The following is a 12,417-nucleotide window of genomic DNA, read 5'->3' on the forward strand; positions in this document are numbered from 1 at the left end:
GCAGGAGCCCAGGAACAGATCCAAGACCTGAAACACAAGGAGAGTGGAAAGAAAGCGTTGTGAAATCAGGAGGGAACCTCCAGGTTTCCACGCCAGCTGTGATGGATGCTTACAAGCAGGTGAGATGGATATCAGAGTGCAGGAGCCCAGGAAGAGATCCAAGACGTGAAACATAAGGAGATTGGAAAGAAAGCGTTATGAAATCTGGAGGGAACCTCCAGGTTTCCACGCCAGCTGTGATGGATGCTTACAAGCGGGTGAGATGGATATCAGAGTGCAGGAGCCCAGGAACACATCCAAGACCTGAAACACAAGGAAAGTGGAAAGAAAGCGTTGTGAAATCTGGAGGGAACCTCCAGGTTTCCACGTCTGCTGTGATGGATGCTTACAAGCGGGTGAGATGGATATCAGAGTGCAGGAGCCCAGGAACACATCCAAGACCTGAAACACAAGGACAGTAGAAAGAAAGCGTTGTGAAATCTGGAGGGAACCTCCAGGTTTCCACGCCTGCTGTGATGGATGCTTACAAGCGGGTGAGATGGATATCAGAGTGCAGGAGCCCAGGAACACATCCAAGACCTGAAACACAAGGAGAGTGGAAAGAAAGCGTTGTGAAATCTGGAGGGAAACTACAGGTTTCCACGCCAGCTGTGATGGATGCTTACAAGCGGGTGAGATGGATATCAGAGTGCAGGAGCCCAGGAAGAGATCCAAGACCTGAAACATAAGGAGATTGGAAAGAAAGCGTTGTGAAATCAGGAGGGAACCTCCAGGTTTCCACGCCAGCTGTGATGGATGCTTACAAGCGGGTGAGATGGATATCAGAGTGCAGGAGCCCAGGAAGAGATCCAAGACCTGAATTATAAGGAGATTGGAAAGAAAGCGTTGTGAAACCTGGAGGGAACCTCCAGGTTTCCACGTCTGCTGTGATGGATGCTTACAAGCGGGTGAGATGGATATCAGAGTGCAGGAGCCCAGGAACAGGTCCAAGACCTGAAACACAAGGAGAGTGGAAAGAAAGCGTTGTGAAATCTGGAGGGAACCTCCAGGTTTCTACGTCTGCTGTGATGGATGCTTACAAGCGGGTCAGATGGATATCAGAGTGCAGGAGCCCACGAACACATCCAAGACCTGAAACACAAGGAGAGTGGAAAGAAAGCGTTGTGAAATCTGGAGGGAAACTACAGGTTTCCACGCCAGCTGTGATGGATGCTTACAAGCGGGTGAGATGGATATCAGAGTGCAGGAGCCCAGGAAGAGATCCAAGACCTGAAACATAAGGAGATTGGAAAGAAAGCGTTGTGAAATCTGGAGGGAACCTCCAGGTTTCTACGCCAGCTGTGATGGATACTTACAAGCGGGTGAGATGGATATCAGAGTGCAGGAGCCCAGGAAGAGATCCAAGACCTGAATTATAAGGAGATTGGAAAGAAAGCATTGTGAAACCTGGAGGGAACCTCCAGGTTTCCACGCCAGCTGTGATGGATGCTTACAAGCGGGTGAGATGGATATCAGAGTGCAGGAGCCCAGGAACACATCCAAGACCTGAAACACAAGGAGAGTGGAAAGAAAGCGTTGTGAAATCTGGAGGGAACCTCCAGGTTTCCACGCCTGCTGTGATGGATGCTTACAAGCGGGTGAGATGGATATCAGAGTGCAGGAGCCCAGGAACACATCCAAGACCTGAAACACAAGGAGAGTGGAAAGAAAGCGTTGTGAAATCAGGAGGGAACCTCCAGGTTTCCACGCCAGCTGTGATGGATGCTTACAAGCAGGTGAGATGGATATCAGAGTGCAGGAGCCCAGGAACACATCCAAGACCTGAAACACAAGGAGAGTGGAAAGAAAGCGTTGTGAAATCTGGAGGGAACCTCCAGGTTTCCACGTCTGCTGTGATGGATGCTTAAAAGCGGGTGAGATGGATATCAGAGTGCAGGAGCCCAGGAACAGATCCAAGACCTGAAACACAAGGAGAGTGGAAAGAAAGCGTTGTGAAATCTGGAGGGAACCTCCAGGTTTCCACGTCTGCTGTGATGGATGCTTACAAGCGGGTCAGATGGATATCAGAGTGCAGGAGCCCAGGAACAGATCCAAGACCTGAAACACAAGGACAGTAGAAAGAAAGCGTTGTGAAATCTGGAGGGAACCTCCAGGTTTCCACGCCTGCTGTGATGGATGCTTACAAGCGGGTGAGATGGATATCAGAGTGCAGGAGCCCACGAACAGGTCCAACACCTGAAACATAAGGAGTTTGGAAAGAAAGCCCCCTGAATTCTTGAAATTTTTTAAAGATCCTTCATCTCCCAACCCAGAAGCTCCTTTAGCCCCCTGCGAATGCCCGCCGTTTATTTTTTTATTAGTTTAACTGATGAAGATTCATAAAAACGTAAAAAAAATGCTGAGCAGGAGCTGAATAAAACTGGTCATACACTGTGCGATCTTTTCAGTCACGTTATTCAGCTTCTGCTCAAACTGCACGATTGATTTGCAGGGGTTAGAAGTTCGTAGGTAATGCTGGGCATACACTGTGCGATTTTTGGCTAATTTTGAGCCGAGTCTTTCAGTCATGCGACCGTTTTGGTGATCGGCCCGAGTTTCGCCTTCATCGTGCATCGTGTTGTATACATGGGGTAACAAGAAGCGATTAACACCTCGACCAGCTCCCGATCATCAATCGTTTGGTCATAAGAAAATCAAGCCTGTTTGAAATCCTGTCAGCCATCGTGAGGGTCACTGCAGCCTCTCACACTGCGGACGCGCAAACACAGAAATGAAGGCGAAAAGACGGAGCGGCACAGTAGTGCAGCATGTGATCTGGACACAAGCGATGAAAGCACAACTTGTAGAACTTTTGCAAGCTCTTCCGAGCCTTTTCGATGTCTCCTCACAAAATTATCACGACCACAACAACCGTGAAAATATTTGAATGGACATTGCTGCTCAATCACAGCTGCCTGATCAATATTTTTTATTAGCAATTTAGCACAGTTGATGGTGGTGGTGTGTGTGTCTGTGTGAGTGAAAGACAGAGAGGGAGAGAGAGGGACAGATTGATGCTTAGTGTGAGCACTCAGGTCGCATCAGAGCATCGGGCCGTATAGTGTGAGACCCCGCATCGTGACCTACGAACTTCTAACCCCTGCGAGTCAATCGTACAGTTTGAGCAGGCGCTGAATAACGCAACTGAAAAAATCGCACAGCGTATGCCCAAGGCTCCGCCGATGCTGATGGAAATGGACAAAAGGTTTAGAAACGCAAAGCGAGAGGAACAGACTAACACAAACTAATGCTGTTTTTGACTTCTATTTATGCCCTCAGTAGGCGTGACCTAACGGCCGCACTTCAAAGCACAACCGAACTTCAAAGCACTCAGCCTTTTGACGCATCACGTAATCTTCGTTCTAATGGCGCAACTCCTCCCACTCATTCATAATCCGACCTCCGCGTTTGCACTCGCTGCCTACAAGAGCTCCCAAATTTGAACATCACTGATGTTCATCGGATTTACAGAGTGACGACAACCCCCGTCAGCATGTTAGATAAAGGATTTAAGTTATATGCTGCATCATATATACACAACTACGAAGGTAAGAAAACGTAAATTAACCGACAAAGAAATGTTAGCTAACGTGAAATGCAAACACTACGTTACTCCGCTATGTGTTTCATTTGATGTCAATTCTCTACATTACATGTTTCCTTAAACGGTGTTTATAGTTGAGGTTTAACTAATGTCACTTTTGTTGTTAGACACTTTTATAATAGCGTTAGGTAGTTGGCTAACTAAGCAGGTAGTTAACTACCCAATGCTACTCTTGCTACGTGTAAAGTATATATGTTTAAGACGTGTTGACATGAGTAGTACAGAAATAATAATGCTAATAGTTCTTGTATCTTTGTTCAGTGTCCAAAAAACACAGGTTGACAGGGGAGGTCGGTGTGAGAGCCCTGTGCTACAGGTCAATGAGGAAGAGTGAGGCACCACACAGACTAAGTGTAGGCAGGAAGCTGTGTAAAGTTGTTAATCCCTGTTCAGTGGGGTTCAGTTCATTTAAGCATTAGTTAAGTTCATTCCTGAAGGCCCATCAACTTGAATGTTTTCCTTGTCCCCCTGCTTTATCACACCTAATTTGACTAGTCAGATGTGTTTGGGTGATCAGAAACAAATTTACACCAAGTTAATACTGCAAATATACACAATCTAAGTTATTACAGTTATCAAGGATGGTTAAATTGTTTTAATAGGGAGAGAAGGAAACACTAAGCATTCAGGAGGGTAAGCCTGTAGGGGTCAGTAACCATAACACTGAACTATGTTCCTGTTCGGCTCTTCCATGAAGATGATGTTACATTTTTAATTTTAGTTCTTTCTTCTTAGATTAAGCTTCTGGATTCATCCCCGGTGGTACTGACACATAGCCAGTGCTCCTGTGTGGCAGGTGCTGTTATGTGCAATCACACAGTGGCACTGCTCTTCCAAACAGCACACTACTCACAACTCAGAGTGCCGGTTGTCCCCCTGTGCATAGCTGCACCAAATCTGAACAGCAATGGCACAAGCCACGGACAGTGGTAATTTAAATAAGGTTAAAGTTTTTGAATTAGACCATGTTTACATGGGGTTTACATGAACAGCAACACCATCCATAGTAAATGCGTCTTCTGTTAGGGTGTGAAGCCAGGACCTATCAACTCTATGATCTTCACTAAGCCGGTACCAAATAGGATGGCCCAGACTGGAGTACGGTAATTAGATTTGTAAAATGCATGTTGCTATTTGTTCATACATGCATGTGTCAGAATAGGTATTAATTTCCATACAACATTACACTTTCTGAAGACGGCTAACTCAGTCATGTACATATATACATCCCAGTCTCTAACTTATGCACCACTGTTTCACACTTTTTAGTTTAGTTGTTGTTCAGTATAATAACCTTCTTCCTTACATTATTGTCATTGATGTTTTCTTTAGGAGTGGATTCTACAGAGGCATTGTGGGTCCATTACCAGATCCCTGACCTGACAAGCCCTTGTGGAAAGTGCCTTTGGGCTGGTGCAGGAGGGCAGTGTTCTGTCATGTCAGCAGCCGGTTTTGACAACCCGGTACATCACACTACACCGTGATGCACCACCAACACCGCACTTGCCTCTGGAGGGGTATGACATCAAGGAAACCCTGCTCGCTCAGACAGCCTGTGATATTTTCTCAAACCGCTGCGCTGAACAACTTTCCAAAGAACATGCTGTGTGACACAATAAATATCCTTTAACCTGTTAACCTGTGGCTTCTGGAAGAAACTCGGGTGAGTCAGTCACTGCAAACACATTTGTATCATCAAGTGTTTGTCAAATGAAAATGATATGTTTTTCTACACTTAGGATAATTTTCTATGTTGCAGTGCAGTAAAGTGCATATTTCTTCTGTGTTCAATCATACATGTTCTAATTGTTATAAACAGAAAAAATCTTTTCTTACTTAACTGCTTGATTCTTAACTTGTTTAACTGAAACATGATGAAATGTCATAGTATTATTTTTTTTAAATGTCCTTGGCAGTGCATGTGTCCTGTTGTGGAAGTTTTCCATTAAATAAAGCCTGCAGATGAGCGGTGAGCGATAGCTAACATTCTTTAATCAAAACACACAGAACAGACAACCAAGCTTGTGGAGAGCCTGCATGACCGCGGGGCAGGGTCAGCAGAGTCTCACTGAGCCTAGCATGGCTCTCAGTTAAATACCTTCTCCAGGAACAAAAGGCAGTACAGCTGTTTCACACCTTAAGGTTCACACTCCCTTGCTACCTCCCAGAGTCCTCGAAGAGACAAAAGACTCTTCCTGTGGAGTGGTCTGCTTCCCCCCAACTTCCTTCTTACAGTATGGGTGTCAGACATGTTAAAATCCAGTGGCACCAAGGCATTATACAATAAAATAATGTGATTAGTACATAAATAAAAGAAATTCCTTTACAGTCCGCATTGTAACTTACTAATAAAAAGTCCTGTGTGTACTTTGGTGTGTGTTTTATGTTATTTTATTGCAAATAAATAATAGTCATTTTATTTTACAGTTACACACAATCTTATATCTCTGGCATGGCATGGCAAGGCAATATCGGGTACATGCAATTTGAAACCTGACATTCCAGAGCAAAGCATGAAGCACACAGCACGTGGTCAACGTGACTCATATGGAGACTGACAACATTACAAAGAATAAAGGAAAATTGAGGACTTAGCCACAGAAAAGACTTTTTTCCTTTTTTTGTTACAATAACTTGAAAAGGTCAACTATGATTTTAAATTAATATCATAGGTGTGAGTTTAGAGTTCAGATTTTTTCTGCACATTCTTTCTTTTTGTATTTAATTATGATGGTAAATACATTTTGCAACATATTTGCCTGCACTTGCACTTGCTCTTAAAGTAGGAACAGTTCACCTTTCCAGCTGTATTTTAAATACTGATGAGTTTACTTTAATTGTTAGCCTATTGGTCAAAATGTATTGTTCTTCTGATTCATGTGTAATGCTTTACTCAAATAATACATCCACATTTCAGCACGTAAGCAGCTGTTTGTCTCAGTATTACCTGATAACATACTGAGGCCTGCTGATCACGAAGTATGTGGGAAATAAAAGCATGTTAGGAAGAGACTAGGGCCATTTTCAGTTCGCGCCTGCTTTCTCTCCAACGCCTTGGCTCAAAGAATGTGCTGATGCTGAAGTTGACCTCGACCTTGTGAGCCAATTTTGTTTCATGTCCCACTTCACATGCTGCAGATGCTCCTGCAGCTCAGTCTTCTCATTGCTTGCAGGGATAACCATTTCATTTGAGGAAGAGGAGCAGGAATGTAGTCCAAAGACAAATTGTTGTGGAGAGGAACACTGGGACTTTCTCTCTTTCTATCTCTGTTTTTTTCAGTTGCTAGTTTCCCCTCAAGAGGAATGAGCTCATGTTTGTGGGCTCTGTTGCCACATGTTGTGGTTCACTTTCTAGAATAAGGATGAGTTAGTTTCTGGTCAGACCACAGAGAAGCAGCCAGAAAGAAAACGTGCTTCCCTGTCAAGAACAAACACAAAACATTTGCATGACTTAGTGTAATTACTTGAGTACAGAGATTAGACTTAAAGTAGGATCATAATAATTTGTGATTTTTAAAAAAAATTATTGTCAAAGGGAGCTTATTATGCTCATTTCCCTTTTTTAAAACAATTCCTGCATTTTACCAGAGCGGTTTTGCATGATTCACAGTTTTAAAAAAATCCTTAGCTTTTTGGCTGAGATGAGCATTTAGAGACATTCCATTCACCTGAAGTAATTTACAGCCAATAGTATAGCAAAACTGCCTGAACGAGGCATGACGGAGACACACTTTCGTGTTTTTTATGCAAAATTCTGACCCTACCTTCTGAATGTTGCTCATATTGTATTTCCAGTCTTCTAATTTCCAATTTTGGTGAGCCTGTGCTGTCTTAGTTGACAGGAGTGGGACCTGATGTAGTCTTCTGCTGTTGTAGACCATCTGCTACAGGATTCAATGTGTTATTCAGAGATGTCTTTCTACACACCTTGGTTGATATGAGTGGTTATTAGGGCCCGAGCACAAAAGTGCGAAGGCCCTATTGCAGGCATGTCCAAAGTCCGGCCCGCGGGCCAATTGCGGCCCGCGGTCCAGTTTTAATTGGCCCGCAAGTAATTTTATAAATTGAATAGAATATGGCCCGCACTCCAACTTTTGCTTGAGTGTATTGCACTTCTTAGTTTTAACACCAGGGGGAGCTGCTGTTGATCAAGGCAGTTGCTCCACCAAAAAGGACAATCACAGAAGAAATTTACTCTCAAGTTACTAAACATGGCAGAACCAAAGAAGCGAAAGATAAAAAGTGAATGCAGAAAATTTCAGACAAGGTGGGAGAGTGAATATTTCTTCAAAGAATTCATGGGGAAGTGTATCTGTTTGATCTGCGCTGAAACTGTGGCAGTTATGAAAGAGTATAATTTACGACGTCATTATGAAACCAAACATCAGGCCTATGCATCCTACACTGGTGCTGAGCGAGAGCAGAAATTAAAGCAAATGCTAGCTCTCCTGCGGGGTCAGCAACAGTATTTTTTTTTCGTGCTCAAATTGTCCAGGAAAGGGCTCCAATAGCAGCTATGAGGTCGCCCAACTCATCGCAAGACACGGCAAGCCTTTTTCAGATGGAGACCTCATAAAACACTGCCTCGTTAAAGTCACCGAAATAATGCGCCCGGAAAAAGTGCAGGACTTCAACAACGTCAGACTCGTCAGCCAACATTAAACTGCAACTGTGTGATAAAGCTGTGCTTTTGATTTTTACTCCATCGCATGTGATGAGAGCACCGATGCCACAGACGCTGCACAGCTACTAATTTCTTGCGGGGAGTGGACGAGAGCACGAGCACTTTAGGTGAGTAAAAATATCTTCCACAGTACCCGTGTGTTAATGTGCAGGTACACATGCTTCAAATATCAATAATGCGCATCAATTCTGTCACTACCCTGCTTTTGCGCACCGCTTTCTTATATGCGTTTTTCTTGTTAACACACAGAGTAAACACCGCTGTGCACAGCGCACGCACACGCAAGTCAGCTGATCTCATCTGATGCAGATTTGCTCCTTGGTCAAGTGACATTTGTCCGGATTTTTGCCACGATCAGCACCGCAGCTGGATGGCCCGATTTACATACCCAGCGCAGCTGATACTCACCAGAATAATTGACTAAAATTATATGCACTCCTGTTATTAAGTCCAGTTCAGTCTGTTAATGTTGATAACCGTTTCAAACGAACGTTAATAGGTGTGTTGCTAAGCCTAATAACTTAAATAACAAACTTGAAATGTACCCGTCCCATTTTCCCCTTTATTGTTTTTTCTCTGTGCTGTAAATATTCCCTCTAAGAAGAAATCTGAGGCTGCTGTTCTGAGAATGAGCTACCAAAGCTTTTTCTGAATAAATCAATAAAGATCCATTTATGGAAAGCTGTGATGAAGGCAGTTTTGTCTTTAATTATATTCAACAATATAACACATTTGACCACTTTTAAATGATTTTTAATACAGTAAAGTTAAGGTTATATACCTAATTTCTAGTAAGTGGCCCAGCCCCTCCTATATTTTTATGTATGTGGCCCTCAGCGAAAAAAGTTTGGACACCCCTGCCCTATTGTATCTGCTCTGTTTCTTCTTCTTATTATTATTAGGGCCCGAGCACTGAGAGTGCGAAGGCCCTATTGTATCTGCTCCGTTTTCTTCTTATTATTATTCAGGCAAAAGAAGGGCCTTTTTGAGGGCTTTAACATGCTCGAAAACTCTTGGAATTTTGCACACATGCCAGGTCTGGTGAAAATTTTGTATTTTAATGGTTTTACATATGAGCACTGGGAAATGGCTCTGTAGCGCCACCTATGCCTTGTTAAATGCAGCCCTACGAACACATCGTTTTAGCTACATGTATGAAACTTGGAACACATGTGTATCATGCCAAGACGAACAAAAAAGTCTGTGGGCCCATTGACGTAAACCCAACCGGAAGTCCGCCATTTGGAAGGGAATGTGACATTTTGGCTCTAATTTTACCATTTCCATGCCTCGAACTTTTGCAAACTCCTCATTGGAATTTCATCGTACAAACTTCATATTTGGTCAGTGTCAACTACACACCTGGGCCATGTTAAATTGCGGAGCTTTTGAGTTTTCGGGATACAGTGAGGCCGTGGCGCCACGGCGAATTTCGATGACTCGCCATGAAAATCTTATTGCCTCTCGTTCTGTCATACATTGTCCGACCTTGACCAAAGTGGACACATATGATAAGGCTCCACCCTGAACATATTTCAACTGCCATATTTGACATCAGGGACAGCGCCACCTAGTGGGAACAGGAAATGTCATGTTTTACACTTTGGGGTACAGTATTGTAATGGGTGACATCTGCAGCCTCAAATTTCTCCAGGAAAGCCTTAAGGAGTTGGTCTTGGGTTACAGAGAAAACTGTGAGTTTTCGCGGAAGGGTGTGACCCCAGCAGCATGGCGAACATTGAGGTCTCGCCATGAAGAAACAAATTAGTGTAACTTAATGAAATCCAATCTGATCAGTACCAGATTTTACAGGGATGATGTCAGACCCGCCCTGAACAGATTGATATGCCCATTGTCAGGAATACGTAGAGCGCCACCTAGTGGCACCAGGAAATGTCATGTCTTTCATTTTGTTGTACTGATTTTCACAGGTTCATCGTGGCCACCTCAAAAGCGGTGAATATCACCATCAGTCCCTCTTGATGCTTCAGTGAGAAAATTGTGACTATAAACTGAACGGCGCACCCTGGTGGCAACGCAGTTCACCATGAAAGACGAAGTGGCTTTGAGGGGCTTGGAAAGTGTAAAAAGTCTTGGAATTTGGCCCAAACCTCCAATGTGATGAGGGCTTTGTTGTTATGTGATCATTTTCCTTGAATAGTGCAAAATGGCTCCACAGCGCCCCTACAAAATTTCAAAACATCAGCCCTGCTCTGTGTTTTATTTATAAGTCTGAAACCTGGTAAGCTTATGGAGGATATCAAGATGTACAAAAAAGTCTCTTGGAGCAATATCCCAAATCCAACAGGAAGTCAGCCATTTTAAAATTAATGTGTAAATTTGGCGACATTTTCCCCTCTTTTCAGGCCTCATACTTTGACGAACTCCTCCAAGGGATTTCATTAGATTTACGCGATCTCCTGTGTGTGGAATCTAAAGACCTTTGTGATGTTAAATTGCGAAGCTTTTACGTTCAGGGAAACGGGGTGGTCATGGCGGCACGTGGACTTTCAATCCCTCGCCAAAAAGCAGTAACCTGCTGTCGCTCAAAAACACAATGTCCAATCTCTCCCAAAGGTCGCAGGCGTGATGAGACTCGAGCTCGGAAATGTTTGTTATGCCATTTGTCAGTAATGGTTAGAGCGCCACCTAGTGGGACGACTATAATAATGGTTGAATGAGATGAAATTTTAGCTGGTGGTTAAATGCATGAATTCCATCAATGTGACATCAGATCGGAAGCGCTGGTTTTAGGTGTGGGGCTTGGCTCGACGCGCCGGGGGTGCGAGGGCCCTCATATCGCTGCTTGCAGCTTTAATTATTATTATTATATTAGGGCCCGAGCACTGACTGTGCGAAGGCCCTATTGTATCTGCTCCGTTTCTTATTATTAGGGCCCGAGCACAAAAGTGCGAAGCCCTATTGTATCTGCTCTGTTTCTTATTAGGGCCCGAGCACTGGTAGTGCGAAGGCCCTATTGTATCTGCTCCGTTTCTTCTTCTTCTTCTTCTTATTATTATTATTATTATTCAGGCAAAAGAAGGGCCTTTTTGAGAGCTTTAACATGCTCGAAAACTCTTGAATTTTGCACACATGCCAGGTCTGGTGAAAAATTTTGTTTTTAATGGTTTTACATATGAGTACTGGGAAATGGCTCTGTAGCGCCACTATGCCTTGTTAAATGCAGCCCTACAAACACATCGTTTAGCTACATGTATGAAATTTGGCACACATGTGTATCATGCCAAGACGAACAAAAAAGTCAATGGGACCATTGACGCAAACCCAACAGGAAGTCCGCCATTTGGAAGTGAAGGTGACATTTTGGCTCTAATTTTGCCATTTCCATGCCTCAAACTTTTGCGAACTCCTCATTGGAATTTCATCGTACAAGCTTCATATTTGGTCAGTGCGAACTACACACCTGGGCCATGTTAAATTGCGGAGCTTTTGAGTTTTCGGGATACGGTGAGGCCGTGGCGCCACGGCGAATTTCGATGACTCGCCATGAAAATCTTATTGCCTCTCATTCTGTCATACATTGTCCGACCTTGACCAAAGTGGACACATCTGGTAAGGCTCCACCCCTGAACATATTTCAACTGCCATATTTGACATCAGGTACAGCGCCACCTAGTGGGAACAGGAAATGTCATGTTTTACACTTTGGGGTACAGTATTGTAATGGGTGACATCTGCAGCCTCAAATTTCTCCAGGAAAGCCTTAAGGAGTTGGTCTTGGGTTACAGAGAAAACTGTGAGTTTTCGCTGAAGGGTGTGACCCAGCAGCATGGCGAACATTGAGGTCTCGCCATGAAGAAACAAATTAGTGTAACTCAATGAAATCCAATCTGATCAGTACCAGATTTTACAGGGATGATGTCAGACCCGCCCTGAACAGATTGATATGCCCATTGTCAGGAATACGTAGAGCGCCACCTAGTGGCACCAGGAAATGTCATGTCTTTCATTTGTTGTACTGATTTTCACAGGTTCATCGTGGCCACTCAAAAGCGGTGAATATCACCATCAGTCCCTCTTGATGCTTCAGTGAGAAATTGTGACTATAAACTGAACGGCGCACCCTGGT

At 43.8% G+C, this 12,417-nt stretch overlaps 1 long non-coding RNA gene across 2 annotated transcripts; it reads left to right on the top strand.

The window, feature by feature from the left end:
* Nucleotides 1–3,402: 3,402 nt before the first annotated feature.
* Nucleotides 3,403–5,565, top strand: LOC109198067 (uncharacterized). Of its 2 annotated transcripts, XR_002059047.2 has the most exons (5): nucleotides 3,403–3,587; nucleotides 3,905–3,996; nucleotides 4,379–4,572; nucleotides 4,670–4,746; nucleotides 4,976–5,565. It is a non-coding gene; the product is annotated as an uncharacterized LOC109198067 (long non-coding RNA). The 2 variants fall into 2 exon arrangements; XR_003218241.1 differs by lacking the exon at nucleotides 3,905–3,996 and having other exon boundaries at nucleotides 3,406–3,587.
* The last annotated feature ends 6,852 nt before the right edge of the window (nucleotides 5,566–12,417 follow it).

Source organism: Oreochromis niloticus, unplaced genomic scaffold, assembly GCF_001858045.2.
Source record: "Oreochromis niloticus isolate F11D_XX unplaced genomic scaffold, O_niloticus_UMD_NMBU tig00007360_pilon, whole genome shotgun sequence".
NCBI lineage: Eukaryota > Metazoa > Chordata > Actinopteri > Cichliformes > Cichlidae > Oreochromis > Oreochromis niloticus.